General features: G+C 45.1%; 1 protein-coding gene and 2 long non-coding RNA genes across 41 annotated transcripts in view; 1 reads left to right on the top strand and 2 right to left on the bottom strand.

The window, feature by feature from the left end:
* Positions 1–26,422, top strand: part of LOC138917617 (ral guanine nucleotide dissociation stimulator-like) — a 94,035-nt gene that overhangs the window by 19,025 nt on the left and 48,588 nt on the right. For 6 of the 39 annotated variants that reach the window (XR_011425830.1, XR_011425802.1, XR_011425809.1 and 3 more), the window contains 2 exons: positions 5,092–5,185; positions 14,390–14,658. The gene's annotated coding sequence lies outside the window, so the exon portion shown is untranslated. Of the gene's footprint in view, positions 1–426; positions 1,254–5,091; positions 5,186–5,328; positions 5,535–9,476; positions 9,683–13,317; positions 13,517–14,386; positions 14,659–26,422 lie in introns of all 39 variants that reach the window. The other 33 variants (XR_011425831.1, XR_011425800.1, XR_011425807.1 and 30 more) reach the window with 16 other exon arrangements.
* On the bottom strand, positions 7,672–9,503 carry LOC138917624 (uncharacterized). Its single transcript, XR_011425854.1, has 2 exons — positions 8,159–9,503; positions 7,672–7,945 (listed from the first exon to the last, which is right to left on the bottom strand). It is a non-coding gene; the product is annotated as an uncharacterized lncRNA (long non-coding RNA).
* LOC138917623 (uncharacterized) lies at positions 10,814–25,985 on the bottom strand. Its single transcript, XR_011425853.1, has 4 exons — positions 25,757–25,985; positions 21,574–21,619; positions 20,918–20,978; positions 10,814–15,677 (listed from the first exon to the last, which is right to left on the bottom strand). It is a non-coding gene; the product is annotated as an uncharacterized lncRNA (long non-coding RNA).

Here is a 26,422-nt window from a genome sequence, read left to right as displayed (position 1 = left end):
ATGTTGAATGCACCTGCAATTGTTGTTTTTTAATCTATTTTGATCCCCAAACTGGATATAACTAGATGTTTTATGGGAGTTTATAAAGGTGATGAAATTATAAAGAAAAGTAAGTGAAAGATTATCAGACAGGAGAGTGGAGGCTTCTGGGGTGATATCAACATTGTATGATTTGACATGAGTGGTGGGTCTGTGGGTGCTGACTTCATTCTCCTTGTGTATGGTTTATGCGTGTTGCTGTTTACAAAGCAGTTATGTAGAAAATCCGCTGACACTAATACCTTCGACGGTTCATTAGCCCAAGGGTGTCTGTTATGCTTTAACCAGGGCTTTGCTCACGTTCCCTTTTGCCCACATGAAGCCAGTTGTGCATTAAGAGATGACACAAACATGTCTTGAAACAAGAGATTTCTTCTTGTTTTCTAGAAGAAATAGCGAAGCTGGTCTAGCGCTTGGTGATATTTCCAAACAGTCCTTTTGTGAATGGCCATGAGAAGATGTCCTTCTTCAGCCAAGGATGAAGTCTTATACTTGGTATTATTTAAAGTACCTGATGCCATGCTACACAACTAGTGTGTGTGCATCCATTCATCTGACAGATATTTATTGACTCACCTACCAGCTGACTCCCTGGGAAGCCAGAGCAGTCTGCCAACTAATATGGTTAATTGGGATTTGATAAGTGCTATAAAGACACCAGAGATTCAGCAGTTTCTCCCAGCTATCGAACTTATTTTGGCTAATGGATATCACTCTCACTCCCATTTCAATCTTACAAAGGGATGCTAGAAGAGGATTGACCAGTCAGAAGGTGGAAACTTAAGAAAAATTGAAAGTCAGAGACGGGAGGGAATGAAAGCAGCAGAGGAAGAAGGAGGCAGAGACTGGACGGCCAGCAAGGCCTCAGTGCCCTGCACAGTTTCAGCTGAGCCAGATATTCTTCCTGTTTCCTTGCTTGATCTTTGCTTGATCCTCCCTCTTGCCGACGCCCTCACCTGGAGGAGTCAAGCCCAGCACAGATGCCACTGAGACAGGTCAAAGCCAGGGAAAGGTCCTGGGATCAAAACTTGGCTAAGTATGATCCAAACTTCCAAGCAGTCAGAAGTAGAAAGAGCCAGAAGATAAACCTAACCCATTTTTGAAGGGGTGCCAAAGATGAAAAGCAGGAAAACCAAAATTACTCATCAAGTCTAAAGGGGGAGCACAGAGCCAGAAGCTGAGAGGAGAAGAGGAGTCAAGCAAGTCAGTGCCAGGTAAAAACAGAAATAGAGAGTTGAAAAAAAAAAAAAAAAAGCAAAGCAAAATGAAGGGTCCAAGACAATAATTGGGAGCATTCCTTGGGGTTTGATAATGGATTTTATGGGTTAGCTTAAGTTAAAAGCAAAAGATGTGAGCGGGTACCTTCCTTCCTTCTGACATTATCTCCCACCTTATCAACAGTCCATTGTTACCAAGGCATTAACAACACTTACCCAACAAAGTCTAGAAGCCCTGTGGGCAGTCTTGCTAAAAACCATCTTAGTCTAGACTGATTTGGCCTTGAGGATGACCACATCTCCTCAGGACAGTTCTCCCTGGATTCCTTCATTGGCTGTTTTGGGAAATGACGCACTTGGACAAATGGTCTACCTAAATGAATGATTCAGGTCTGAGCAGCATGAGACACTGGCAGATAGGAATGCCTCCCTTAGCAGCAGGAAATTCAGCACTTACCACGTCCCATGGGGCATGCTCTCCCAGAATACTTTTAATATGATATCCCAGTGTATTTAACATTTTAAAATTACTCCATTTGGTTAAAATCAATTAGGTTTTTTTGAGGATCTTGGTCTTTCTCCAGCCCAGTTTAAACCATAATTTCCTGAAGACTAGTGATGCGGGATCGGTGAGCCGAGGAGTCGAAAGAAAGATTTCTTAGACTCTCAAGATCTGGCAGTAGTGCTCTTTTATTTAGAGAATAGAGATAGAGTAGCATGGGGACAGGACCCATGGGCAGTCAGAGCTTCTGCTGCTCCTGCTGCCCCGAACTGAGGGTTAGGGCCAAATTTAAGGCATAGGTAAGTGAGTCATCTCTTTATTAGTGCCCGTTTGGTCTGGCCATTTGGCGGTCCCATAACTTTAAGATAAGAATCAAACCGGATTGAGTAAATGGCAGAAGTCACCGCTCAAATATTATCTTCAACTAAAGACAAAGGAGGATTTTGGGGTGAGGGTCAGTTACATGAGGTTGCCAGGCAGTTTCCAGAGATAAGGCCATCCCCCCTTCCTCCTGGCTCAGAGGGGGAGTCATCTCCACAGATAGATGTTTCCCTTAGAAGTGTAAATGTTTTCTCAACAAGGGGGAAGCATCTTCACAGGTAGATGTTTCACTTAGAAATGTAAATGTTTTCCCAACAAGGGGCAAACAAATTCCAGAGAGGGAGGCATGGAGATTTCCTTTACAACTGCAATTGTCTCTGATCAAAAGGGCAAACAAATTCCACTCCTTGGAGCCTGCTTCTTATCTGTAGTTTTAAAAGTAACCAGCCTAAAAATCCTCATCATAAACTGTTTTAAAATTAAGCAGCCTAAAAATCCTCATCACTAGCATTATCTCGCCATGTTCTTTTTCACGTCCCCGTCATTTCTAGTCAAGCCTCAAAACGTGAAGTCTGCACTGTGGGTTCATAGCACCTCAGAGATCATCTCGATTCTCCCCATCCCACAGTGGGAAATTGACCTCAGTCAACGTGGAGTAGAGTGTTTAGTCTCAGCCTTAAAATAAGTGTTTCCTTTTTTATTGTCTTTTCTTCCTGTCTGCTTTTCAGAGTAGAAGCAACAGTAATTTAAACTTTTCTACTATGTGACCTACATTCCACAGGTACCTTATAATAGCTGAGCCAGGGCTTAACAAAGGAGTTGGGTGTGTGTGGTATTTGTGTGAGCATGTGCTTGTGTGTGTGTGTGTGTGTGTGTGTGTGAGTGTCACAATCTGATTGCCGATGTGGGATGGGAGATGGGAAAGAATGTTTAGGCACTTGTGTATTTATATCAAAGAGATGGTAGGACCCACAAAAAAGAATTCATTTTTTGTGATGTTAATGTTATATTTTGGGGGGAGGTTTTGGGGGAGGAAGATTTGCTTCTAAGGGGTGGACTCATATCTCTGTGTGGGGAGGCTCAGTTTTAACGACAACTGAAGTCTCTCCTGGCGTTGGGATATTTCATTCTCGTAGGGAGAAATGCAATGCTCATCCCTCCTCCCTCACACCCCCCCCACCACTTCCTTGCTGCCCTTCCAAGGTAGGGCCCTTGGTGCTGGCTGCTCAGTCCTCCCCGAGCGGTGGCTTTCCAAGGCCAAGAGGGCCAGAGAGGGCTGCTGCCAGAGATGCTTCTGTTCTGGCTCCTTCTCACTCCCCTTCCTGTCTGCTGGGGCTTTTGGTGGCAGCACCTAGTCCTGATGGGGTTAGAGTACCACCCTGGAGTGGATGGTGTGTGCACCAGCAAGCATCCAGTCAATTCATGAGTTATCCTCTGCGTGAGCTGGGCTGTGATGTGCCGTTATCTTCCTGCTCCCATTGTACACTTCACACACCAGCTTTCTCTCCAGACAGTTGTTTGATCACTAACTACTTCGAATATCATGACCATAGGCTCATTTATTTTTTTCTGTTTTAAAGGATGGTGCTGGTGTGCACAGGGAGCAGCCACGTCAATTCACACATTTGCCAAGGTATCCGATTGTGAGCTGCCTATCAAGGTGCTGACTTTAATAAAAGCTTATTACCGTGAGCATTATTTAGCATTTATGTGGCTCCTCACAATTGTTTACCCATTATTTCTCAGCGCTCCCCTGTCCAGGTGATCAGTGTTAGCAACTCACATTGTAGAGGCAATAAATCCGGGGTCCTGGAGAGGTTTTAGTAATATCCCCAAAAGGACACAAAGTGAATAACCACAGAACAGTGACTTTCCTGGAACCCCTTGAAACTGGCCTGGACCCCTCTCCCTCTAGCATACTTGGCGAGTTCACTCATTCCATCATCTGGTTTGCAGACCTGCACAGGGTGGGCTCTTCTCTTCTCGCAGATTGCAGCTCAGATACCCTGAGGCCTTCCCTGGTGACCTTATCTACAACAGCATCCCCTCCCCAAGGCTCTATCACATTCCTGTGTTTATGGACTCCACAGAGCTTAGTGCCACCTGAAGTTATCTGTTTATGTGAAGTTGTGTGTCTTTGTGTTTGTTGTCTGTCTGCACCATTCAGGAAGGTCATCACTATGAAAATAGCAGTCTTGCCTGGGTTGTTCATTGCTGTGTCCATCCTCTTTGTTGAAAGCACCTGTCATTACAGTAGGCACTCAATAATGCTTGTTGAGAGAATGACAAAGACAGACCCTGTAAATACTGTTACTCACACGTCATTTTCTTTGCCTTTTCATCTCTTTCTGGATTTTCTGGCCATAGTCACACATACAGTCAGTTATTCTCAATTACGCTGGAGCTAATGATCCAGGCTGTGGATGGCCCAGGTCCTTGGCTTCCTTCCCTCTCTGGCTTCCTCTCCTCTGGAGATTCCTCCAGATCTTTCGGTCTTTTCTGGCCTTAGTTGAGAGGGGTCGAGGGGAGAGTAGGGCAATGAAAGTCCTATTAGACAATTTTGCAAGTTCTAAGAGCTTTTGACAGGTACAAAGTTGAAATTATTGATCTTAAGATTTATTTTTTACCTTATTTGTGGATTTAAAAAAATGCCTCTGTTTTATATATGCAGTACAGTGAAAAGTGCTTTGAAGAAGTTAAAAGCACTGTATAAATGTAAGAGAGAATTATGTATGCATGTAGTCCCATTAACCTTGGTAATTGAGACTTGGTTGTAGATTTAAAATAGAATTAGTTTTGATAGAACAGTAGCTCACACTTTTCTAATGGGTAGAGCCAGACAAGGCTTAGAAAACGTGCCTTTGGTAGATTTTATTTTTGAGCCATCACATCAAGACAAAGCTTACAATCCCTTCAGAGGCTAAAAGGGTGGCAGTAGTGGTGATTTCTCATCAACAAGTCAGAATAGGCAAATGGTCTTAAATGATTGAATTTTCTTGCTTCAAATTTCAGGACAATGAGAATACAGTTTCCTCCGAAAAAATCTTAGGCTGATCTTGGAAGAAAGACCCCTGGATCATCTAAAAATAAAGTTTTCTATTTAAAGGTTGGTTTTAATGCTCGTTATAGCCCTATGTGCTACCAGAAAATGGTTTGCCTTTTTGTTTTAAACATAAGGAATCAATGTAATGCCTTATGCCTGATAACCTGTGCTGTTGTATTTGGTCCTCCCTACAACTCTGTCCATAGATATTATTGTTGCCACTTTATAGATGAAAAAACGGAAGCAAAACCATTAAGTGCCTTCCCCAAGGTCTTAAAAGAAGTCACCAAGAAGGTGGTGTGGCTCAAGTCTCCTGACTCCAGTTTACTATTCCCCACAATAATGTTGGAAAACCACATTGGGACGGGAAGACTCATTCCAAGTACTGCTGTCACACCAGCAAGCTTCAAAGGTCAGGCAGATATTTTACTTTCCGGTTAAATTGGCCACGTTTGCTCAGTGTGTACTATATCCCAGGCCCTGTGCTTTGCCCTGGGAGGATTCAGAGAAAGTAAAAGACGGATTAGACTTTCCTGGCTCTTACAAGCTGGTGGGAATGGGAGACACATACATACAAACATGGAAGGGCAAGGGGGACAGTGCACTGAGAGAGATACACAGCTCTTTGGGAGCAGGGGAGGAGCAGTCTCTGAACACGTTCCAGGAAAGGGGTCACCTTCCATGCCAAGATGAACTTTGCATGAATAAAGATTTAAGTGAGGACAGATTGAGAAGAGTGAAGAGGGGAATGGGGTGTCGACCAAATTTCATCCACCTGCAATTTTACCTACTCAAATTTTATCTACCACGGCAAGAAGTTAGTGTCTAATATTTTAAAATTACTTTTAAATACAAGTATTTGCATATTAGTTATAGAAATAGAGGTAAACACCAGAACAACTATGATAGAAACGGCTCAAGTGGTTTCCATGGGGAATGGAACTGGGGGGATAGGAAGGATTGGGGTTGTGAGGTTGGGGAGGGCCTGCCGTGGTTCTTTATAAAGCCTTCAGTACTATTTGGTTTTGAAGGCACAGGTATGGATTCCTTAGATAAATATTAATTTTTCAGTGAGCCTTAAAGAATGAGTAAGGTTTCTCCAAGGAGAGGGAGGAGGTGGGTATTTCTAGCAGAGGACCCAACATTAACAGAGAGAGGTGGCAGGAGAGCAGAGGGAAGAGCAGGTAACCCATTAGGATGACTGTGGAACACACCTCCCTGCGTGGGGACACATGAGCTGGTGCTTGATTGCAGAAGGCCTTGGATAGAAGGGCGCGCACAGACACACACACACACTCATGTGGTTGTCGGCAGGAAAGCAATAAAGGGTATTGGGCAAAGGGGTGATATGCTCAGAACTGAGCTTTACGTACAGCAGTGGTTCTCACCTTGGAGATTACCTTGCTTGTTAAAATTGCTGGGCCCCACATCAAAGTTTCTTCTTGAGTAGGTCCAGAGTGAGGCCCGAGAATCTGCATTTCTAATAAGTTCCCAGGCAATGCTAATGCTGCTGGTCTGGGAACCACAATTTGAGAAGCAATAATAGAGTAATCTAGCAATGAGGAGAAGTCGAGACTAGAGTAGTGGGAGAATGACGGTCAAGGGACTGTTCCACTAGGACAGAGCAGAAGGAATGGGGCCCTGATGGGGAGTGATGGTGAGAAAGTCCAGAACAGCAATCAGGAGAACAGACTGACTGCTTCAAAGGATAGAGGACCATTGGGCCATGTTCTGGGTCACACCAAATCACAAATCACTGTTAAATCTCCAGTGCTTGGGTCAAGTATGCCAAGAAGCACCTGAAATTCATTTTTAAAGCAGCAATCCTGTCTAGAAATTAAGCTGTGAGTTTTACCTTACTTTCCCTTTCTTCCCCATCTCTAACCTCATTCTAGTGCAATTTAGGTTACAACAGCATCTTCCAGGGAGAGCATTCATATCTGCACGTGGTCAGAAAGTGTATCTGCCTGTCTATATAAAATAGTACTATAGCTGGTTTCCTTATTATTTCATGTTAGAACATCCCTGTAGCTAAATGGTGTTCAAAGTAAACATGGAGAACAGAAAGCATCCATCTCTACCTAGTGGGGCAAAAAATGACTGAATTCCCATACCATATAAATACCCCCTGAAAACACAGAGGAATCCTTGATCCACCCAGCATTCACTGAGTATCTGCCTCGTGGCAAGCACTGCGGATGTGCTTGGATACAAAGATAAATAAAACGTGGGCCCACTCCCAGCAGTTCAACATGTAGCAGTCTTTGTCCCATGCTCTTAAATCTTGCTAAGGATTGGGTTTTGTTTGTAATAGAAATTCTAAAGCAGGGACAGAAGAAGTTATCTTTCCTAAATTGCCCACCTCTGTTGTCTAATTATTCCACTGAGGGAAACACTTGGTCCTGGGTTACTTCGCTGAGCTCAGATATGTTTTGCTGACACACAGAGTCTGGGCAGCATCCAGCCCCCCGTTTACTCCCTGGTCTTTAAGTCTAGTAAGTATTTTATCATTTACACCTTTCGATGTCCAAAGAGAGTGCCGCTCGGGGTTTAAAACATGCAATTTCCTTTACTACCTCCCCAAATAACGGGGTCATTTCAGGACCAGGACAGTTTGGCACTGGGACGTGTTTCCCAGAAGTGCTAATAGTTCGAGAGAGGAGCAAGTGTCTTCACATCTGCAGGTCTGGGTGCCGAACTTTCTACTGTCGGTGAGAATCATGTCCCAGTGAAAATGTAGAAGTGAACCAACCCTCAAAGGGATAAGGTGACAGGGAGTGGTGTTTACTTGAGTCAGAGAGTAACTGAAAATGACTTCTGCAGCTGGAATAAAACAAAGGGTTGAAGGTCAACTTCCTCTTTGATTTTGGCTAGTCAGCAGTTCAAGCAGCCTTTTCAAATGTTTCGTGTCTGCTGACTTGTCCAACTCTATAAAAGACCCCACATCTTGCACCAACCTGTACCTCTTGGGCACTGGAGTGAAACAAAAGGAAAAGTGTTCCATCTTATTAGAATTAATGAAGTCATGCCACTCACATCCGTCCATGTTACTCCACTTTGGTCACCACCATTGTGGTCCATGCTGACATCATTTCTCTCGTAGATTACTGCAGTGGCCTTCTCACTGGTCTCTCACATCCTGTTTGCCCCATCCAAAGCATTCTTCACATTAAATCACTGTAATTCATTAATTCACAGTATTAATTCACAGTAATCTTTTGGAAACTCAAATAATACAACTAAAATCTGAATACCCTACACATATAATTAATAAATCCTAACTTAAAAATTTCCCCTGGCTCCCCATTACTCCAAAGACTTAACTAGTTGATTTGGCCCAGAGAACTCTGCTTAATCTGTGCCTCCCACGCTTTTCCCTCTTCTTGTTGCATCACATTCCTCCCTCCTCACTCTCTCTGCTCTCATCACCCAGATTCCTCTGCCTGGAACACTTCTCCCTCCCTGCTTTGCCAAGTTGTCTCCTACTCACCTGTTACCTCTTAAGCCTTATCTGCTCCTGAGGGATGGGTGAGGAAGACCCTCTTCTCCTTGGTTAGGCCCAATCCCCATGTTTTAAACTCCCTTGGCACCGACAACCAGCTCATGAACCCTTCATAGAATGTAACATGGGACATTTACACAATCTTGTATGATTAATTTCTGCCTGATCTCCCCTCTAGACTGTAAGATCCATGAAGGCAGAGACTACCTTTTTGCTTACCATTGTATTCCAGAGCCTGGCATAGTGTCTGGCACATGTTAGGTACTAAATAAATTCATTCTGAAGGAAGGAAGAATGAATGAGTGGTAAATTGATACTTCTAAAATAATAAAGAGGAGGCCTAGCATTTTAAATGAGTGATAATAATGGGTAGCACATATTAAACTTCTAGTGTTAGGTAAACACTGTTCAAAACTCTTTACTCATTCATTCCAGTTCCGAGGACCAACCCTATCAGTACACGTCAGTATCTGCGCATAATAGATGAGATCTGAGACTCAGGCTACTTGTGCAAGGCCAGGCAGCCAGTGTAAGGTGAAGCCTTAACAGTTGTCAATATTGTTACTCTATTTATTACTATTCTCACCTTGGTGGAGTTCCTAAGAGTGCCATCGTCAAAGGGGGTGGTGTTGGGCAGGCACAGCCCTGCCCCCAGGCCTCTGAGCGCCTTCTAAGGCTGGGCCTGGAGTGAGAGTTTGGGGGCCCAGGGGCTGTGAGGGCCTGCCCACCGTAATGGAAATGGCAGATGGAGGAAAGGATCCTTCAGGCTGGGCAGTGGGGAAGGTCACTCAGGCATCCAGAAACCTTCCTCAGAACCTGTCTTTGAATTAAATCTCAACTCATATCTTCCAGAAGCCTGAGGTGAGATGTCTGGCCATGTTGCTGGTGCCGTCGCCCTCAAGAAGCCAAACAGGCTCTCAGAGTCTCTCAGGCCCTGCCCCAAGACGTGGCCCCGCCCCAGAGCATGCTGGGCAGGACCTCCCCATAATTCCCTCCCATTGCCAATGTCTTCCTCCGGAGCATTCTGAGCTCTGCTTGGTGTTTCCAGCTGTGATGAGGTAAATGTAGTCTTGGTCCTCTGGAAAAGTAGATAATTAAGGCAGATAGTCCACACATGTGAAAGTGTTGTGACTTGGAAAGGGCGGGCAGATCCCAGGTGGGGAGGATTAAGGAAAGCATTGAGGGAAACCTGTCAGTATGGTGGGAAGGAAGGAGGAAAGAAGAGATGGAGGATCTCATTTTGGTTTTGGTTTTGTTTTGTTTTGAAGTTTTTATGAAGAAAAGTTCCCATCTGATGACTTCTCTGTTTCCCTCTGGTGGTCTAGCACATATGATCAATGAGCGAGGAGTGTGGACAAGGTGTAGGAAAGTGAAATTGTTTTGAGATCTTAGGCAAGCGAGTTGACTGAGAAAACAATCACAGAAGCTCCCCCGAGACAGGGCCTCTGTTTGTTGCCTCCACTGGGTGTCCCAAGTGCTTGAAAGAGCGTCTGGCACATGGTAACACAGGAGGAATGACTGGATTCTTAGGCAGTGGTGGAGCTGAGCAACAAATATAGAACAGAAGTTTATGGGGCACAAACACACTTGTGTGATTTTATCCAAGAGGAAGCAGGCCCTTACTTGAAGGCAGTTCTAAAAAAGGCAGAGTTGGATTTTGCTAGACAGGACGAATGAAAGAAGGGGGTAGGCTGTTTAGAGCAGAGCAGTATATTTAGGTTTAGGATTAAGTGATGCCCCATGAAGTTTTCCTTGGAGAGGGAGGAAATGAAGACAAAGGTTGTCAGGTGAGCAGGGGAAAGTATAGAGTGGCTTGTAGTTCCTGAATAGGTTGAGGAATTAGCATGCTGAGGGCATAGGCTGAGAGGATAAAGGGTGGAATGTCAGACTGTATTTTTTCAGAACACACAAGTGTTGCTGGTGATAAGTTCTAGGATATGGCCGTAACTGAACTGGAATGAAGGTAAAGGACTCTAAGATGAGAAGGAGCAGACAGTGAGAGATCAGATCATTGGATGGTCTATCCGCATGGATGTTGGGGCCTCTGATTGATTCCTTCCACTTTGAGTTCCTTTCCTGTCCTCCACAGAATTGGCATTTCCTCTAACTCTAACCTTCAGTCCATGGCATGACTCTGGACAAGAAGGCGGAAATGGGGTGGTGAGAGAGAGGGCTGAAGCAGACATCCGTTTTGTTTTTGTTTTTATTTTGACACTCAGCATTCACTCACCTTCTAAAAATAGTCCTTCTTTTGCCCTCTGGGGATCTAACCCCGTTGTCAGTTTCAGTCCATGTCAAGTGGAGTTGTTTATCACTAACGCTCTTACTTTAAAGGAGGGCATTGAAGTCAGGCTTGGCCAAAAAGATTGGTCCATGCTTTTGGCAACAGCATTTGGTCAGGGATGGGCATGTGACCCAACTGGAGACAATAAGGCACAGTGGGACTTTTGAAGGGACTAGTGGGAGAAACAACCCATTTTTAGCTGTGCTTTTAGTTTGGAAGATGTAGCTACGAACTTGCCAGACAGACTTACAAGGTAGCCAGTCCAGAATCTAGAGCAGAGAAATGGATAGAAACTGAAACTTGATGACATCAGCTGAGCCCCAATATGAATCCTCCTGCCTGAGGGCAGCCTTACTCCCAGACCTTTTTCAGGTGCCTGAGTCAACAGATCCTGTTTTTAAAGTCAGTTGAATTGTACTTGCCATCATTTACATCCAAACAATCCCTCACAGCGTAAGGGGGCGCTCCATCCCTGGCTCCCTCTTCTGTGCTAGCACTCTGAATATGTATTACCTTCTCTGTCCTTCAGGTCGTGCCCTTCTATAAAAGAGGGTAAAGAAACCTACTTCAAAGCATTGTAAAGTTTAAATGGGATAATATACATAAAAAGCATAAATTTGTTTCACAACATTGAAGTACAATAAGCAGTACTTAATTTTTCTAAATTAAATTAAATCTGGCTCGAAGACCCCATTTTAAAGGGTAGGAAGATATACAATAGTAGTCATTAATGGGAGCTTTTTGCCTATTTAGTTAAGTATTCACCATCAAATATGTAGGTAAGAGCCTGTGATCTTGAGTCCATCTTGGTTGCCCCTGGGATTTTCATTGCCCAAGCCCTTCAGGCCCATTGAAAGGCCAGTGGCTGCACAGCCTCTGTGCTAAGTGTGAGCAATGCCATGTCTTGCGACAGCTCTCAAGATGATGGGGCTTGATGATTAGTCATCTCAGCATCATCACTTCATCCCTTAAAACATTGTGCTGTCTCCTAGAGGACTTCCTCACAGAACCCGTCCACCTAAGGGACTCGTCTCTGCATCCTGATTCTCAGGGTCTTGGAGCCACTGCTACCTTTAGGCAACTCTCCTTCTCTCACCCCAGCACTTGTGTCAACCCCTATCTCCTCTCTCCTTGGAGCAGCCAGCTAAAGTCTCCTCCCACATGAGGGTCTGGACAGGACTGTACAACAGGTATCTCACAACTTCTGCTTGGGTTCAGGAAACATGAAAGCCATTAATAACTCCTGAACCCAGAAGCCCAGAACTTCCTGTAAGACAAATGAGGAAAGGTAACTTTTATTCCTTCTGGAGTCCTCTCAGGTGGAGGGTAGAAACAGCATTATCCTGTTTCAAATGAAGGTTGCCTCAAGCTGGGCAAGAATCCCTGCAAAGGAAAATTACCTACTCTTGTCAGCCCAACCCTCTCCCACAGTGAAGCATTGCTAAACTTGCATAATACTCAGTTCCTTCTCTACCTCCTGGCCCCCATAGAAGGAAGGAACAGACCCCGAGTCTCCTGGGAGAGACAGGGAGGCAGCCTCCACAAGTCTCTGAGCTTCCACTTGGCCTCCCTAAGGAAGACCAAACGTGTCCTTGTGACCCCAGGAAAATAGCCTAATTTAGGCTCTGATCCAGGGCCAATGGAAGTTCCAGAGGAAAGGCCTCAAGAGGAGCCCCGGGGCCAGCCCCGTGGCCAAGTGGTTAAGTTCGCACGCTCCGCATTGGCGGCCCAGCGTTTCACTGGTTCGGATCCTGGGTGTGGACATGGCACTGCTCATCAGGCCACGTTGAGGCGGCGTCCCACATGCCACAACTAGAGGGACCCACAACTGAAATATACAACTATGTACTGAGGGGATTTGGGGAGAAAAAAAGAAGAAGATTGGCAACAGTTGTTAGCTCAGGTGCCAATCTTTAAAAAAAAAAAAAGAGAGAGAGAGAAGAGCCCCTTCTCATAGCCTTGGCCCCTTCATTGTGGCTGCAGATTAGGGCACAGTTCTGAGTGTTAATCCATGTGAAGGCTGCCTCAAGAAAGCTGATTCCCTTAGGCAGCACCTGGTACCAGAGAAATTCACAGTACCTGAAGCTGGGATCTGGGGTTCCCATACCCAAGCCACATCAAGGTAGCAGTCAATTCATGCATTTTATTGGCCCTGACATTAGGTTTGGAGTGTGGGCTTGAGGGTATAAAAATTCAGGTAACCCATTCCCATCACATTCTATGTCACTGAAAATTCTTCAGGCGCCACAGAATATCATGTAAATGAGACCCCCACCCCCCACGCCCCCCAAGCTACACAGCACTGATCTCTGGGTATAAGCAGCAAGCCCATGAAATCTGTTTGTAGAGAAATTCATCCTCATCTCTCCAGTCACTGTTCAGCTAATACGTTTTCCTTCTTTTGGTAAGAGTCCTGCTTTCCCATAGGAACTGGAATCTGGGAAAAAGGAAAACAGTACTAGAAGCAGAACAAGAGTGTGGGATCACTCCTGGGTGGTACTGTCACCTCATTTGGACAGTTCACTGCCTAGATGTGCTGAGTGTGCAAATTCTGTCTCGTTGCCTCATCCAGTGTTTCTCTGAATAGAAGCAAATATCTGGGCACCAGGTATGACTTGTTTTGTGACCCCAGCCAGTAAGTCAGCCCTTTTGAGCCACCACCTCTCCCTTGGTTAGAAGCTCTTTGGCAATGGGTTCATGGAAAACATCCCAGAATGGGAGCTGCATGCTGAATTCCCTAGTACTGGCTTTGCCATCGATTGTGTGATTCATCCTCTCTGATGTTCAAGCTGTGAGAAGCAAATTTGAAATGATGGATGTGCTATATTAAATATATCAATAAGAGCAGAAGTTAAACCTTGCAAGCTGTAGGGTTTGCTTCCTCTATAAGCCTGGCTATCTCTATGGGAACTGAAGGTTGCTTCTTTAGGCCTATAGTCGGGGAACTAGAGCAGAGTGGAGATACGGTGGCGGAGTGAGGATGAGCCGTCTTGCACCTAATTTTTCCTCCCCTCTAAGTCTGAATACTGGCAGTGGTGAGGCAGGTGGTTCTAAGGGCTCCTTTCACTTTACCGTTCATGATGACCCCACACCGCCTTTACCTCCATGCCACCTTTCCCTCCTTTGGATGCTTCAATCTCTTTGATGTTTTTCTTACCAGACGTTACTCCGCTTAGCCATTAAACAGCTTTAACTTTGATGACGTGGATATGGATGAGCACAAGGATCCACTTGGTCCCTTTGGTCACTTTTGCTTCAGTGAAGTCAGTGGGATGTCCAAGAAGAAACCCTTGTGTTAGGAAGAGTTCTAAGAAGGTTCCAAAGATCCCTTCTTTTGCTAGTCACACCCTTGTATAAACTGCTCCCCTTGAGTGTAAGCTGGACCTCATGATTTGCTTCTGACTAATAGGATAAGGGAAAGGTGATGGCATATCATTTCCCTCATTAGTTTACAAGATTGTAACTTCTGTCCTGCTAGCAGACTCTCTCCTGGCTTTGATGAAGCAAGCTGCCATGTTGGAGAGGCCTACATGACAAGGAACTGAAGGTTGCCTCCGGCCAACTCCAGCCAACAGCCATCCAGGAATTGGGGTTCTCAGTCCAACAGGCCTTGAGGAACTGCATCCAGCCAGCAGCTATAGAAGTGATCGAAGAAGTGTGTATTTCCCCAGGCAAGCCTTCAGATGAGACCCCAGCCCCAGCTGACACCTTAATTGCAGCCTTGTGAGAGACCTCGAGCAGAGAACCCAGGTAGGCCTTGCCTAGATTCCTCACCAACAGAAACTATGAATTAATAAATACTTGGTTTTTTAAGCCACTAACTTTTGGGGTATTTGTTATATAGTAACTAACACACCCCTAAATTACTGTAACCTTGGTGTAAGATGTAGCATGGCTGGGAAGGCAGGCACCAAATGAGAGGACAACCTCCTTGACAACATTCCTGGAGATACTGTCTTCAATCTCGAAGACTATCCCCAATTCTCTTAGCTGCAGTGGTATCATTGTGCTCCCCCCAGCCCTGATTAGTCTCCAGGAGGTGAGGCCTAGGTAAGGTAGTGCTGGGTGGAATGGATGGCCAGGATGTGGGGTGTTAATCTGTCTGGAAGGGACATTGTGAGCTCGAAGTGACCCTCAGGGATCATGAGGAGTGATGATAAGGTCATTCTTTCCCTCCTCATTCTTTCCTTCCTTTTCCACTCACTCCACCATTCCTTTTTCCCTACTTGTTTTCTCCTTTTGCCCCAAATTCTGGGTGGCTGCCCGACGACCATTCCTACAAATGATAGCCAGGTGATCTCTTGGTCTTGCAATAATTCTACCAAGCTGGGCATCCTGAGGAAGTTTCCCTCGGGAGCGGCTCTTCCCATTCCTTGAGGTGTCCTCACATGCAGGGAGACCTCATTGTCGAGCTCAGAATGTGCCTTCCAGACAGATTAACACCCCACATATAACAGATTCTTCGGCGGGACCCACCCAGTTCCTGGACCCTGCCCTGGCCACTCCAGTGTCCACAATCGCAAAACCCATCCATACACACACCTGCACTGACTGCTCACCTGTGAGATACTCAGGAATCAGCAACTTTTTCTAAATGAAGGTAAGTTACCGTTTTCAGGAAAATATTCATATCTCTGGTCCTTTTCAGAGCTGCAAGTTCTCTCCTCCCTTCCGCTCCAGGAAGGGTAGAGAAAGGGGAAGGGTGAACTGCTCCCCATTTCCGTTAGGGTCAGCTGAGGCGTGGGGACGCGGCCCACCACCCAGACTTCCTGAGGGAGAGAAAGGCTCTTAGGAGCAGGTGACATTCATTCCTCACCAAGAGATCCAAGAGCAACATTTCCCCCTGCCACTCACCTCAGGGCCTAAACACCCCCACACTTCCAATTCCAAAACTTTCTGAGGCAACAAGGGGAAACTCTGGCTGTATCCTTCCAGAGGAACGCATCCCACCCTGCAGCTGTGTATAGTTCAGGATAGTGAGGGAGCAGATGGAAAGACAAGTTGAGCCAAGATCTGGACTTGAAGGGTTTTTCTCATTTTGAAAAGGCCCGGAAGTTTTTAGAGTAAACTTTTTGTACTTTTTATGAAAAAGTAAAGTGTTTTAAGTACAGGACATCTGAGTAAGGTCAAATACAGGACCCAAGATAAAACTGAGAAAGCCACTGTCAGGCCCCCTGCAAGGGACTGGTCATCTTGCAGAAACCGAAAGAGGAAATCAGTCAGAGCTGACTTCCCTCCTTCCTTTCCCTGAGCATAAGCGCTGGGAACCCCAAACCCACTCCCCCAAAGCACCACACAGAGAACACTACTCTCTCCTAGCAGAAACATTTCTTGAGGACGATCAGTATCCTTAGTTGTGCTAACCATGGTTCTCATCAGAGGATGTGTTCTCGTGAAAACTAAAATGCTTTCTCAACAAGGACTGAATGATTTCTTTGGGGATATTTTTCCTCCCTGGAAGTGTTGGAGAAGCATTTCCTGTTTGAATAGAAGAGTCAGATCTCTGAACACAGTGCTTTCATTAGAGGTGAGGGTAGCCGGAGGGACGTGGCATACATCATGCATGCAGGTGGGTCTTGGATAGGGCACAGACTCCCTGTAGGGTGAGGAAGGGGGTTGACTCTGGCATAAATGCTGGTCCTTGAAGGCCACAACTTTCCAGGGCTGTCTGATCCTGTCTCTTTTCTGTCTAACCCTTGTACGAAAACTCTTGTCAGGAGGGACAGCATCTTGGCTGCAGGATGTGGTCCTTGCCCATTCCCCTGGCTGTGGGTCAGAGAGAGCCCCGTAGTTGGAGGGATGCCCCTCGTCAGGCTACCTGGGCCTGCAGTTCCCCCTTCTGCTGACTTAACTCTGCAGCCTCAGGTTCGTATCTACATGCCAGTTTCTCCTCTAGGATCTTCCCGATGGCTGCCATGAGCTCATGAGCTTCAGGAAGCCCACAGCTCACGAGAGCTTCACTTTGAGCTGGGTCTCAGAGCGGTGCAAAGGTTGACGTGAACTTGGCTTTTTGCTGGGGACTTTCCTGCCCTGTGATTTTTTTCTTGGAATTAATCCACTGAAAAAACTGCCTCATTATTTTTCTGAAGTAACTTTCAGGAGGAAACTGTTCATTCTGTGACAGATACGGGGATGTGCCCTCTAATTCTCTGTCCTCAATAGAGTGGCTCTTCTTTCTGGCTTTAGACGTCCCAACTCCTGAATCCTCGCTTCCACATTCTCCTGCTCTGGAGTCCAGAGGTCTCACTGTCTTTGCAGCTGGTGGGAAGTTCCTATCCTGGCATTTCCATGAGACATGCTTAGAGGCCCAGGGTTCCCGCCAATCCCCATTGTCCTCCAAGTGGACTTGCAGCACCTGGGAAGCTCCCATGTCCCCACTGGAGACGCTCTGGGACTGAGTCAGTGAGGAGTCGAAGGCAAGCTATCTGAAGTAAGGGATATGTCAGCGGGAGAGCCTTTAGGCTGGCTATGTTCCTTGCTCTTCAATTGAAACTTCAACTCGGTAGGGAGCTGTTTTTTAATGTCTGATGGTTTGGAATCTTGGGGAACTGGTATTTTTGGTGAGGGGCATTCACTGGTCAGGGTAGTTTCTACTTTGCTCACATTGATATTTACCATTTGGGAGCTTCCCAACTTGTTGGTTGTCAAGATGTCACAAGATTGTGATGTAAGAACGCACAGCTCCTCAGCCTTGAATATCTCCCTGAAGTTCATGGTGGACGTGGAAAAATGTTTTCAATTCTTCTCCACTATCTTTTGGCCCTGAATCATGTCCTCTCTATCACTGGAACTCACATTCTCATCCCTTGGCACATGTCCAGCCCCAGCTTGCCTTGTGGGCACCTCTCAGCTGCATCTGTTATTGTCTAGTGCAGTCTTACTGTGACTCACTTTGTCTATAAAGCTGTGTGTGAGGATCTCTGAAGTCTGTCTGCCATGCTCGATTGCCTGGATGTCCTTGGCAAGCTCCCGGTCGATATCAGAGTGGGATGGTTTTAGGGACCCCTGTCCTTCGTTGCCCACAGATGAGGTAGCAGGGAGTGGAAGATCCAGGATGGGGACTGAATTCGTTGTTTTCACCTTATTTCCCTGAAAACTTTTAGAGCTTCCCTCAGGGGGCTTGGAAACCTCAGCTTTGGAATCCACCCCAGAAATATAGGTGGCTGAGGAGAGAAAGTCAAATTGGGGAAGAGGCCATGTTTTGGCTTCTCTCAACTTATAGGATTTTATGGATTCAAGAACTTTGAGGGGTAGGCCCCACCTCTGACTCACACGAAACCTTATAATATGGGCTTCTAGCACCTGTCGGGTGTTGGGATCCAGAAAAGAAAGCTCTGGAGTGGTCATCTGGGGGTGGACCCCACCTACTGTTATGTTTTTCAGATTTCTGTTTTCCATATTGTTCTGGGAACTCCCAGAAGGAGGGGATGGGTTGTCCTCAGCCAGCCATGAATGACACACCCCAAGGGGGCTCCTCCCCGCAGTGATCTGCCAAAACTTCTGGCTTAGATGTAATCTAAGAATGGTTTTCATTTCATTCTGGTCTGTGTCCTTCCTTGAGACATTTAAGAGTTCATTCCCTGAGTAATTCCTTGAGTGACACACACAGCTACTTTTTGTCTCTGAGGCAGCCCTCAGACTCTTTAGTAGGTAGCATTCTGAGACCCTTGGAGGACTATCTTCTGGGCTCTTCTCTAGGATACATCCAAGATTCCTCTTCATGTCCTGCCTTAGTGGAAACTTTGTTGAGATCGTCTCATGGAAGCTTCCTGGGAAACTCAATTCAGTCTCTGCTCGATCCTTGCTACTCTGGCCCTGAAGCTGACGGAGCTGTGAGTGAGCATGTCTGCCTCTTTGCTGAGATGTTTCTGTGCATTTACACAGAGACTCTAGATTCCTACTGGCATGGAGGCAGCAGTGTGAGAATAGCCTCCTTGGAATGTGGAGCTCCATTTTATCCTGGGGTTCACTGGTGATATGAAAATGGCCAGGAAGGACAGAGACTGGTACATAGGCATGGGAGGACTGGCTGACCAAAGGAGGGGTGAGAGCTTGAGGACAAGTGGCTTCTTGAGATTTTTGGAATGCAGGGACTAAACCCCACAGACTTTCTTGTTGCTTCTGCAACATGTGCCATTTCAGGTGTTGATTTTCAGTTGAGATATGAGAGTCTGACTCAATCTGGGATCTATGGAAAGACACTCCATGGTGCCTAATCTGGGATGGAGAAGAAGATGGTAGGATTGAGAGTGGGGATTGAAGGTGGGCACGGGGCTGGACCTGAGTGAAAGGTGGGGGCTGGGATTGGGGGTTGGTCTGAGAGAAGGGTTGCAGATGTACATCGGGGAGGGGAGGAGGGTGAGAATGGGGAAGCGGTGGAGATTCTTGATCCCACATCTTGACTGCAGAAGCATTACAGATTCCATTGAATAAGACAAAATGAGACCCTAGTGGGGCACTACTACTAGAAACCAGGAGAGTGGCCACCAGGGACTCACTGTGCAGAGAGGGAAGACCCCAAAAGAGCTGGGTATATTTCTGCTGCAAGTTTTCTCCCAAAGTCTTGACATATAGTAGCTGTTGACAAATGCTCAGCTGCTCTGGTTTGCCTGTGATGTCCCAGCCAGTTTAGGGGGCTGTGGTGTCTTGTACGTCAAGTGGCTGCAATGAATTCCCTGAAGACATCCGTTGGTTTTCTGAGCACATTTGTTTTGAAAATAGTCCTTCCTCCTTTTCTTTCTTCTCTTATATCTGGAAATCCATTCTCTTTTTTATTTGTCTTGCCAAGAATGCCTGGCCGTTAAGGCCAAGGAAAGAATGGCTGCTGGCCTCCATGTGATTGGTAGCAGAGTCTCCCCAGAGACAGGTCTCTGGTAGACGGAGGGAAACTTGCTCTCCTTGAAAATCAGAGTGTGATAATGTGGGGAGGAACATGTTCTTGGCAGGAGCCTGACAACAAGAGAATTCTGAAATTGACAGACTTGAATGGTCAATGCCTCTGACTGTTGGGACATAAGTGGACAACCCACCAGGGCTATCTGGAGATGAGTTCTCTGGAACAGACTTCAATAAGATGGAAACCGATTTAGATTGAGTCACAGTTAAAGGGTGGTCTGTCGGTGGTGAGACAGGCTTGGTGGTGCGTGATGACAAGCCAGTGAATCAGTGGGATTCATTATCTGGGACAAATTTGGTAAGACGTTAATATCTTGGGAAAGGGTGCGGTCAAGAGAGAAGATCGTATTCAGAGACAGAGTGGCCTCTGGTTGGAGAATAGGACCCGTTGCCTGGGTGTCATGTGGTGGCAGAGGGGGAAGGGCAAGGGGTTGGGGTGGGGAACGGTCTGCTGGGAAGTTGGACTCCAAGGGAGGAAAAGGCTCTGGTGGCATAGAGTCACCCGGTGGTGAGGGTGAAAGAAAGTCAGCTAAGGGTGTCGTTGGGTTAGGTGAGAGAACGGAGGGGGGCGGTGGGGAAGGGTCAGGTGGAGGGGATGGTGTTAGGTCTCCTGGAGGGACTTCTGAGAAGGCAGAGGACAGAGTGAATGATGACTCAGTCCCAGAAGCTGTGGAAGCCATAGAGGACACAGAGGCAGTATCATCTTCCAGGTCCTCCAGGAACAGCAGCCGATTGACCTCCATGGTTGTGTTATTACACACCTCACAGGAGGGGTCTGGACATAGCAGTTGACGAAAGCAGGTGGTATCGTGATACTGGCCCCGGGGACTGAAGGAGACAGGATATACATAGCTGCAGCCAGGACCAGAACAAATATATGGGGCCCTGGTCTGACAGAGGTAGGGGCACCCATTGCATAGTGTCCTTTCACATCCCCCCACTTCCTTGAGCTCGCAATCTATGTTGTTTCCTTCTCCCTAAGACTTTCACAATATGGATTTCAAAATCAGAGGATTTTCCCTCCCTTATCAATCTCACGTTTCACTGAGGCCCTAGAAATTCTTAGACCCTGCTAAGAAGCGGGATACAGGAAAGAAGGATTGTGTTTAGTCACCTTTGCAGCAGAGAAAGCACCTTCCTTGCCTCCTCTGCTTCACTCTGGCAAGCTCTCCAACCTGGGAAACCAGGAAAGTGATGAAGACAGAAGCAAAGAGATATTTTAGGAGGCAGAGTAGAATGTCCTGTATGGTACCCTTGGTAGATTGGACTTGGAGAGCTCCAAGAATTGGGATTCAAGATCACATGGTTAATGATAATAATAAAGCTCACGTATGTATGTTGCTTTATCATTCACAAAGGGCTTTCATTCATATATGTATGTCATCCTATGTGAGGCTCAAAAACACCATGTGAGGAACATAGGTCACTGGTTACTTCAAGGAAGAATCTGATCATCCAGGAAGTCAAAGTACTTTCACAAGGTCAGGAGACAGAAGTTCTGACTCTTGACTTCTCATATGGCCACTTATTGGGAAACGCCCATTGCCCAGGTCCATCACTGCTTCATGCCCAGATGTGGGCAGAGCAGGAATCTGAGAAGTGTTTCAGATTCTGACTGCTTTCCCATGATCCTCTCCTCTGAGGGCTCTGTTTTCTGAGAGGGACTGTATCTAGTGACTGACATCCTCAGAGACCATGGACCTGGGACCTTATGGAAAGGACAGGAAGGGTCACCCTTGGAGAGCTCAGGTGGGATAGGTAGAACCTTACCACTTGGTGTTGCACCTTTTCTTCTCCTCTTGGCTCTGCCCTGACACTGAGAACAAAAAGAAAAGAATGAAGGGCTGGGACTCATTGGTCTCACTTCTCTGTTTAGGAAAGTCAGATATTTGTTATCCAAGAATAATATGACTCTCTATTTTAATTCCTATAATTTTGCGTTCCTTCCTTTTATTAATTTTTAAAGGTGATAAAATACTTTCAGTTTTTCCTGCTTTGAAAACCTCGAAGGAGGATTTTTGGCTAGAGTCCACACTTGATATTCTCAGTCAGAAGTCCTCTGCTCAAGGAGGGCATAGACTCTGAGGCCCACAGTCACATCTGTGCTTCCTCAGATGGGACCCTGTATCCTGGCACAGAGCTCTTGCTCCAGCATCTGCTCAGAGACTCAGCTCTGTTCTCCTGATCTGCCCAATACGAAGGAAGGCTTGGCAAGTGGCACCTGACATGGCAAGATGACCTATGATCAAGTGCTGGGAACGGTGTTCTCCTACACAGATCTGAAACGCTAAATAACTGAATCAAGGACTACAGAATCACTGTTTGGGATTTTATTTGGGAACCTACCAGCACACCCAGATAGTCTGTGAGCTTTAAATGGAATCCTTAGTCCTCCCTGAAGCCCTAGTTCTTACTGTTCTCTTCCCCTAAGAGAGCAATGGTCTGTCCTCTCCTCAGACTTCCCATTTTAGGTGTCTCTCTGGCCCAGCCAAACTCATTTAAAAATGTGAGAAAGAGAACAGGAAAACAAAGAATTATCCTTTGAGGAGTGACTTTTGGTTCCAGCTCCAACACTTAAAGATCTTGGGAGTCTTTACTACGGTCCTTTGGAGAAGCAAAAGCTGAGCAAACTGAAAATCAATGGCTTTTCTTGAAGTCACCAGAGAATTGAGGTTGCAGGGCAAACTGCTACCCAAAATCTTCAGAGAGGGTGAATGCAGAGAATCACAGTTGAGATCAGCTTACCTGGAGCAGAAGCCACTAGAGCCATAAACTGATAGAAACACGTAAAAGACACTGACAAACTGCTGAGGATGCATGTGGGCTAGCATGAAAGTGAGAAACTCCTGGAGGACCATTTAAGGGGAGGCCCCACCTACTCGTGAGTTTTACTTCCAGGAACCCTACTAAGTTCTCACAGTGAAGAACCATGAAGAAACTCTGATGTTTCTGGCACGGGAGGGTGGGGGAGAAAGGTTACCATTTTGAAAGGATTTTGAAATATCCCCTGAGTGTGCTCCGTAATAGAAGCCTCCTCAGCAGGGGAAAAGAGTACCAAGCCTTATCCCACGTGGGTGAAGGGCAATTACCCAACTGCAGCCCCCTGTAGCCTTCCTGTCTCATCTAAAGAGTTCAAAGAAAAGAAAAAAAAAAGCTTAGAAACACTTGTGAAGGTCACAACCCAGGGACACAGGCCCACTAAAAGATTTAATTATATCCCCTCCCTTAACACCTTCCCACCGCGTCCCCAGGGCTGCAGTATAGTGATGGGATCATAGCTGAAAGAGTTGCAAGGCATAGGCTCTGTTTAAGGAGGAGATTTAGGGGAACCTAAAGACACAAGAAACACAAAAACAAGGGCACTAGAGGAAATTGAAGCCTCTGACATGCACAGCTACGGTAAATATTAAACACAGCCCAACACCTAGCCAGATGAGCATAAAACTTCACACTAAAGGTTTATTTATTTAAGTTCCTATTTCCTAATACAGCATGTCTGGCTTTCAACCAAAAATTACAAGGCATGCTAAAAGGCAAGAAAAAACAGTCTAAACAGACAAAGCAAGCATCAGATCCACATTCACATTGACACAGGTTTTGAAAGTATCACACATAGAATCCAAAATAACCATGATTAGTATGTTAAGGGCTCTGATGGAAAAAATAGATGGCACACAAGAACAGATGAGGAATGTCAACAGACAGAGGGAAATTCTAAGAAAGAATCAAAAAGGAATGTTAGAAACCAAAAACACTACAAGAAATGGAGAAGGCCTGTGATTGGCTCATCTGTAGATTGCATACGGCCAAGGAAGGAATATGTGAGTTTGAATATATGTCAATAGAAACTTTGCAAACTGAAATGCACAGAGAAAAAGAAAAAAAATTTTAAAGCCCAGACTATCCAAGAACTGTGAGACAGTTTCAAAATATGTAGCATGTGTAATTGGCATACCAGAAGGAGAAAAGAGAAAGAACAGAGTAGAAAAATATTTGAAGTAATAATGTCCAAGGATGTTCCAAAATTAATGACAGGTTAACCATAGATTGTAGAAGCTCAGAAAAGACCCCAACAAGATAAGTACTAAAAAAGTCTATACTTGGACATATCGTCTTCAAACTGTAGGAAACCAAAAGATAAATCTTGAAAGAATCCAGAGGAAAATAAACACCCTACATCTAGAGGAACAAGGATGAGAATTGTGGGATTCTCATCATAAACCATGCAAGCAAGAAGAGAGTGGAGTGAAATATTTAAAGTGTTGAAAGAAGAAAAAACACCACCCACCTAGAATTTTATATCTAGTGAGATTATCATTCAAAAGTGAAGGAGAAATAAAACCTTTCTCAGACAAACAAAAACTGAGGGAATTCATCAGCAGCAGACCTGCTCTGCAATAAATATTTTTTAAAAGTTCCTCAGGGAGAAGGAAAAGGATAACTTGGATCTTCATTAAAAAGAGGAAGAGAAGGGGGTTGGCCCCGTGGCCGAGTGGTTAAGTTCATGCGCTCCGCTGCAGGCGGCCCAGTGTTTCGTCGGTTCGAATCCTGGGTGCGGACATGGCACTGCTCATCAGACCACGCTGAGGCAGCGTCCCACATGCCACAACTAGAGGAACCCACAACGAAGAATACACAACTATGTACCGGGGGGCTTTGGGGAGAAAAAGGAAAAAATAAAATCTTTTAAAAAAAAAAAAGAGGAAGAGAAGGAATAAATTAAGGTAAAATGAAACTTTTATTTTTCTTATTCTCAATTGAGCTAATAATAATAGTGACGATGTATTGGGTGATTATAGTATATGGATAAGTGAAAGGAATGAAAACAATGTTACAGAGGACTTACATTACTTATAAACGTATATTACAAACTCTACAGCAACCACTGAAATTTTTTTTAAAGAACAATTGATATAGTAAGAGATGAGAGAAAATGGAATCATAGAAAATGCTTGTCTAAAACCAGAAAACGCAGAAAAAGAGAAGAAAAAAGAATAGATATAATGAATAGTAAACAGTTATAGACATTGTAGATATGAGTCCTACCGTATTTTAAAAAAATTGCTAAATATAAATCGTGTAAATTCACCAATTAAAAAACAGAGACTGTCAGTGAATAAAAATACAAGACCCAATTAAATGTTGTATACAAAATGCCCACTTTAAAAATAAAGATACAGATAGATTACAAATAAAGACAGAGAAAAATGTACCCTGCTAACACTAACCAAAAGAAAACAGGAGTAACTATATTAATTTCAGACAAAGCAGACTTCAGAACAAGGAAAACTATCAGGGATAAAGAGGGGTATCACATAACCATAAAGGGTCCATGCTCCAACAAGACACACAGTCCTCAACATGTATACATCGAACAACATAGTGTCAAAATATGAGGCAAAAACTGGTAGAACTGCAAAGAGAAATAGTTGAATCCATTGTTATGTTTGGAGATTTCACCCTCTCTCTCAGAAATGGACAGATTCAGCAGGCAGAAAATCAGTGTAGATGCAGTTGACCTGAACAGCACCATCGGTCAACGTGATCTAATTGACATTTTGTAGAGTACTTCATCCGATAACACACATTCTTCTCAAACTCTCATGGAACATTCACCAAGACAGACCATGTTCTTGGCCACAAAACACTCTTTAACAAAAATAAATAGAGATTGTACAAAGTATGTTTTCAGACCATAATGTAATTAAACTAGGAATCAATTGCAGAAGGATAGCTGGAAATCCTAAAATGTTTGGAGATTAAACAACACGCTACTAAACACATTGGTCAAGGAAGAAGTCTCAAAGTATTTTAAACTAAATGAAAATTAAAATAGAACTTATTAAAATTTATAAGGTATAGCAAAAGCAGTACTTAGGGGGAAATTGATAGCGTTGAATGCATCTATTTGAAAAGAAAGATTTCATATTTCTGAGGGACCTGATTTACTTACCTGATTGATGTCTCTCTCTTTCCGAAATATTGGGAAACATGGACTCCTCTTTAGGTAGCAGAGTGACAGAAGAAGGAGCCCCACCCCACACAGGAAGGCAGGGATGGGAATACCTAGGAACTCAAGCTGGAGCTCAGCCGTGGTGCATTAACATTCCTCAGACAAAGAGGGTGATCTGCATCACCAGAAGTGCACTGCCACCTCAGGCAGCTGGGCGTTAAGAGTGCACATTCTAGACTAGAGTTCCAGGCCCGCATCACAGAGCTTTAGCATAGACACCAAAGGTTCTTGATGGTCGGGGAGGGGAAAACACAGAAGTGATGAACCCACAACCCTTCCCCCACCATCCAGGCCAGCAAATCAGTCCACCCCTCTGAGGCCCTTTAGATCCTTCCAACTTACCTTCCAACTCCACATATTCACCATAGCATATATTTCACCTTGGTGAAATTTTCTATTTATTCTGTTACCCAGCTATTACCCAAGAGCCTTTTATTGCTTGGTGATCTCCTTTTGGACCCCCACGTCATCTTTGAAAGTCGGTCCTGTGCCCAGGGATTTACATCCCCAAGATCTACTCGGCCTTCAACTAAAACTTCCCCTCATACACAATGTGTTTTTACCTGTATGAAACCAGAAATACACTCAGCGGCAGCCCCACCTCCC

Source organism: Equus caballus, chromosome 15 (assembly GCF_041296265.1).
Source record: "Equus caballus isolate H_3958 breed thoroughbred chromosome 15, TB-T2T, whole genome shotgun sequence".
In the NCBI taxonomy this organism is placed as follows: domain Eukaryota; kingdom Metazoa; phylum Chordata; class Mammalia; order Perissodactyla; family Equidae; genus Equus; species Equus caballus.
The sequence above is the reverse complement of the archived record's forward strand: the minus strand, read 5'-3'. Positions and strand labels throughout refer to the sequence as shown.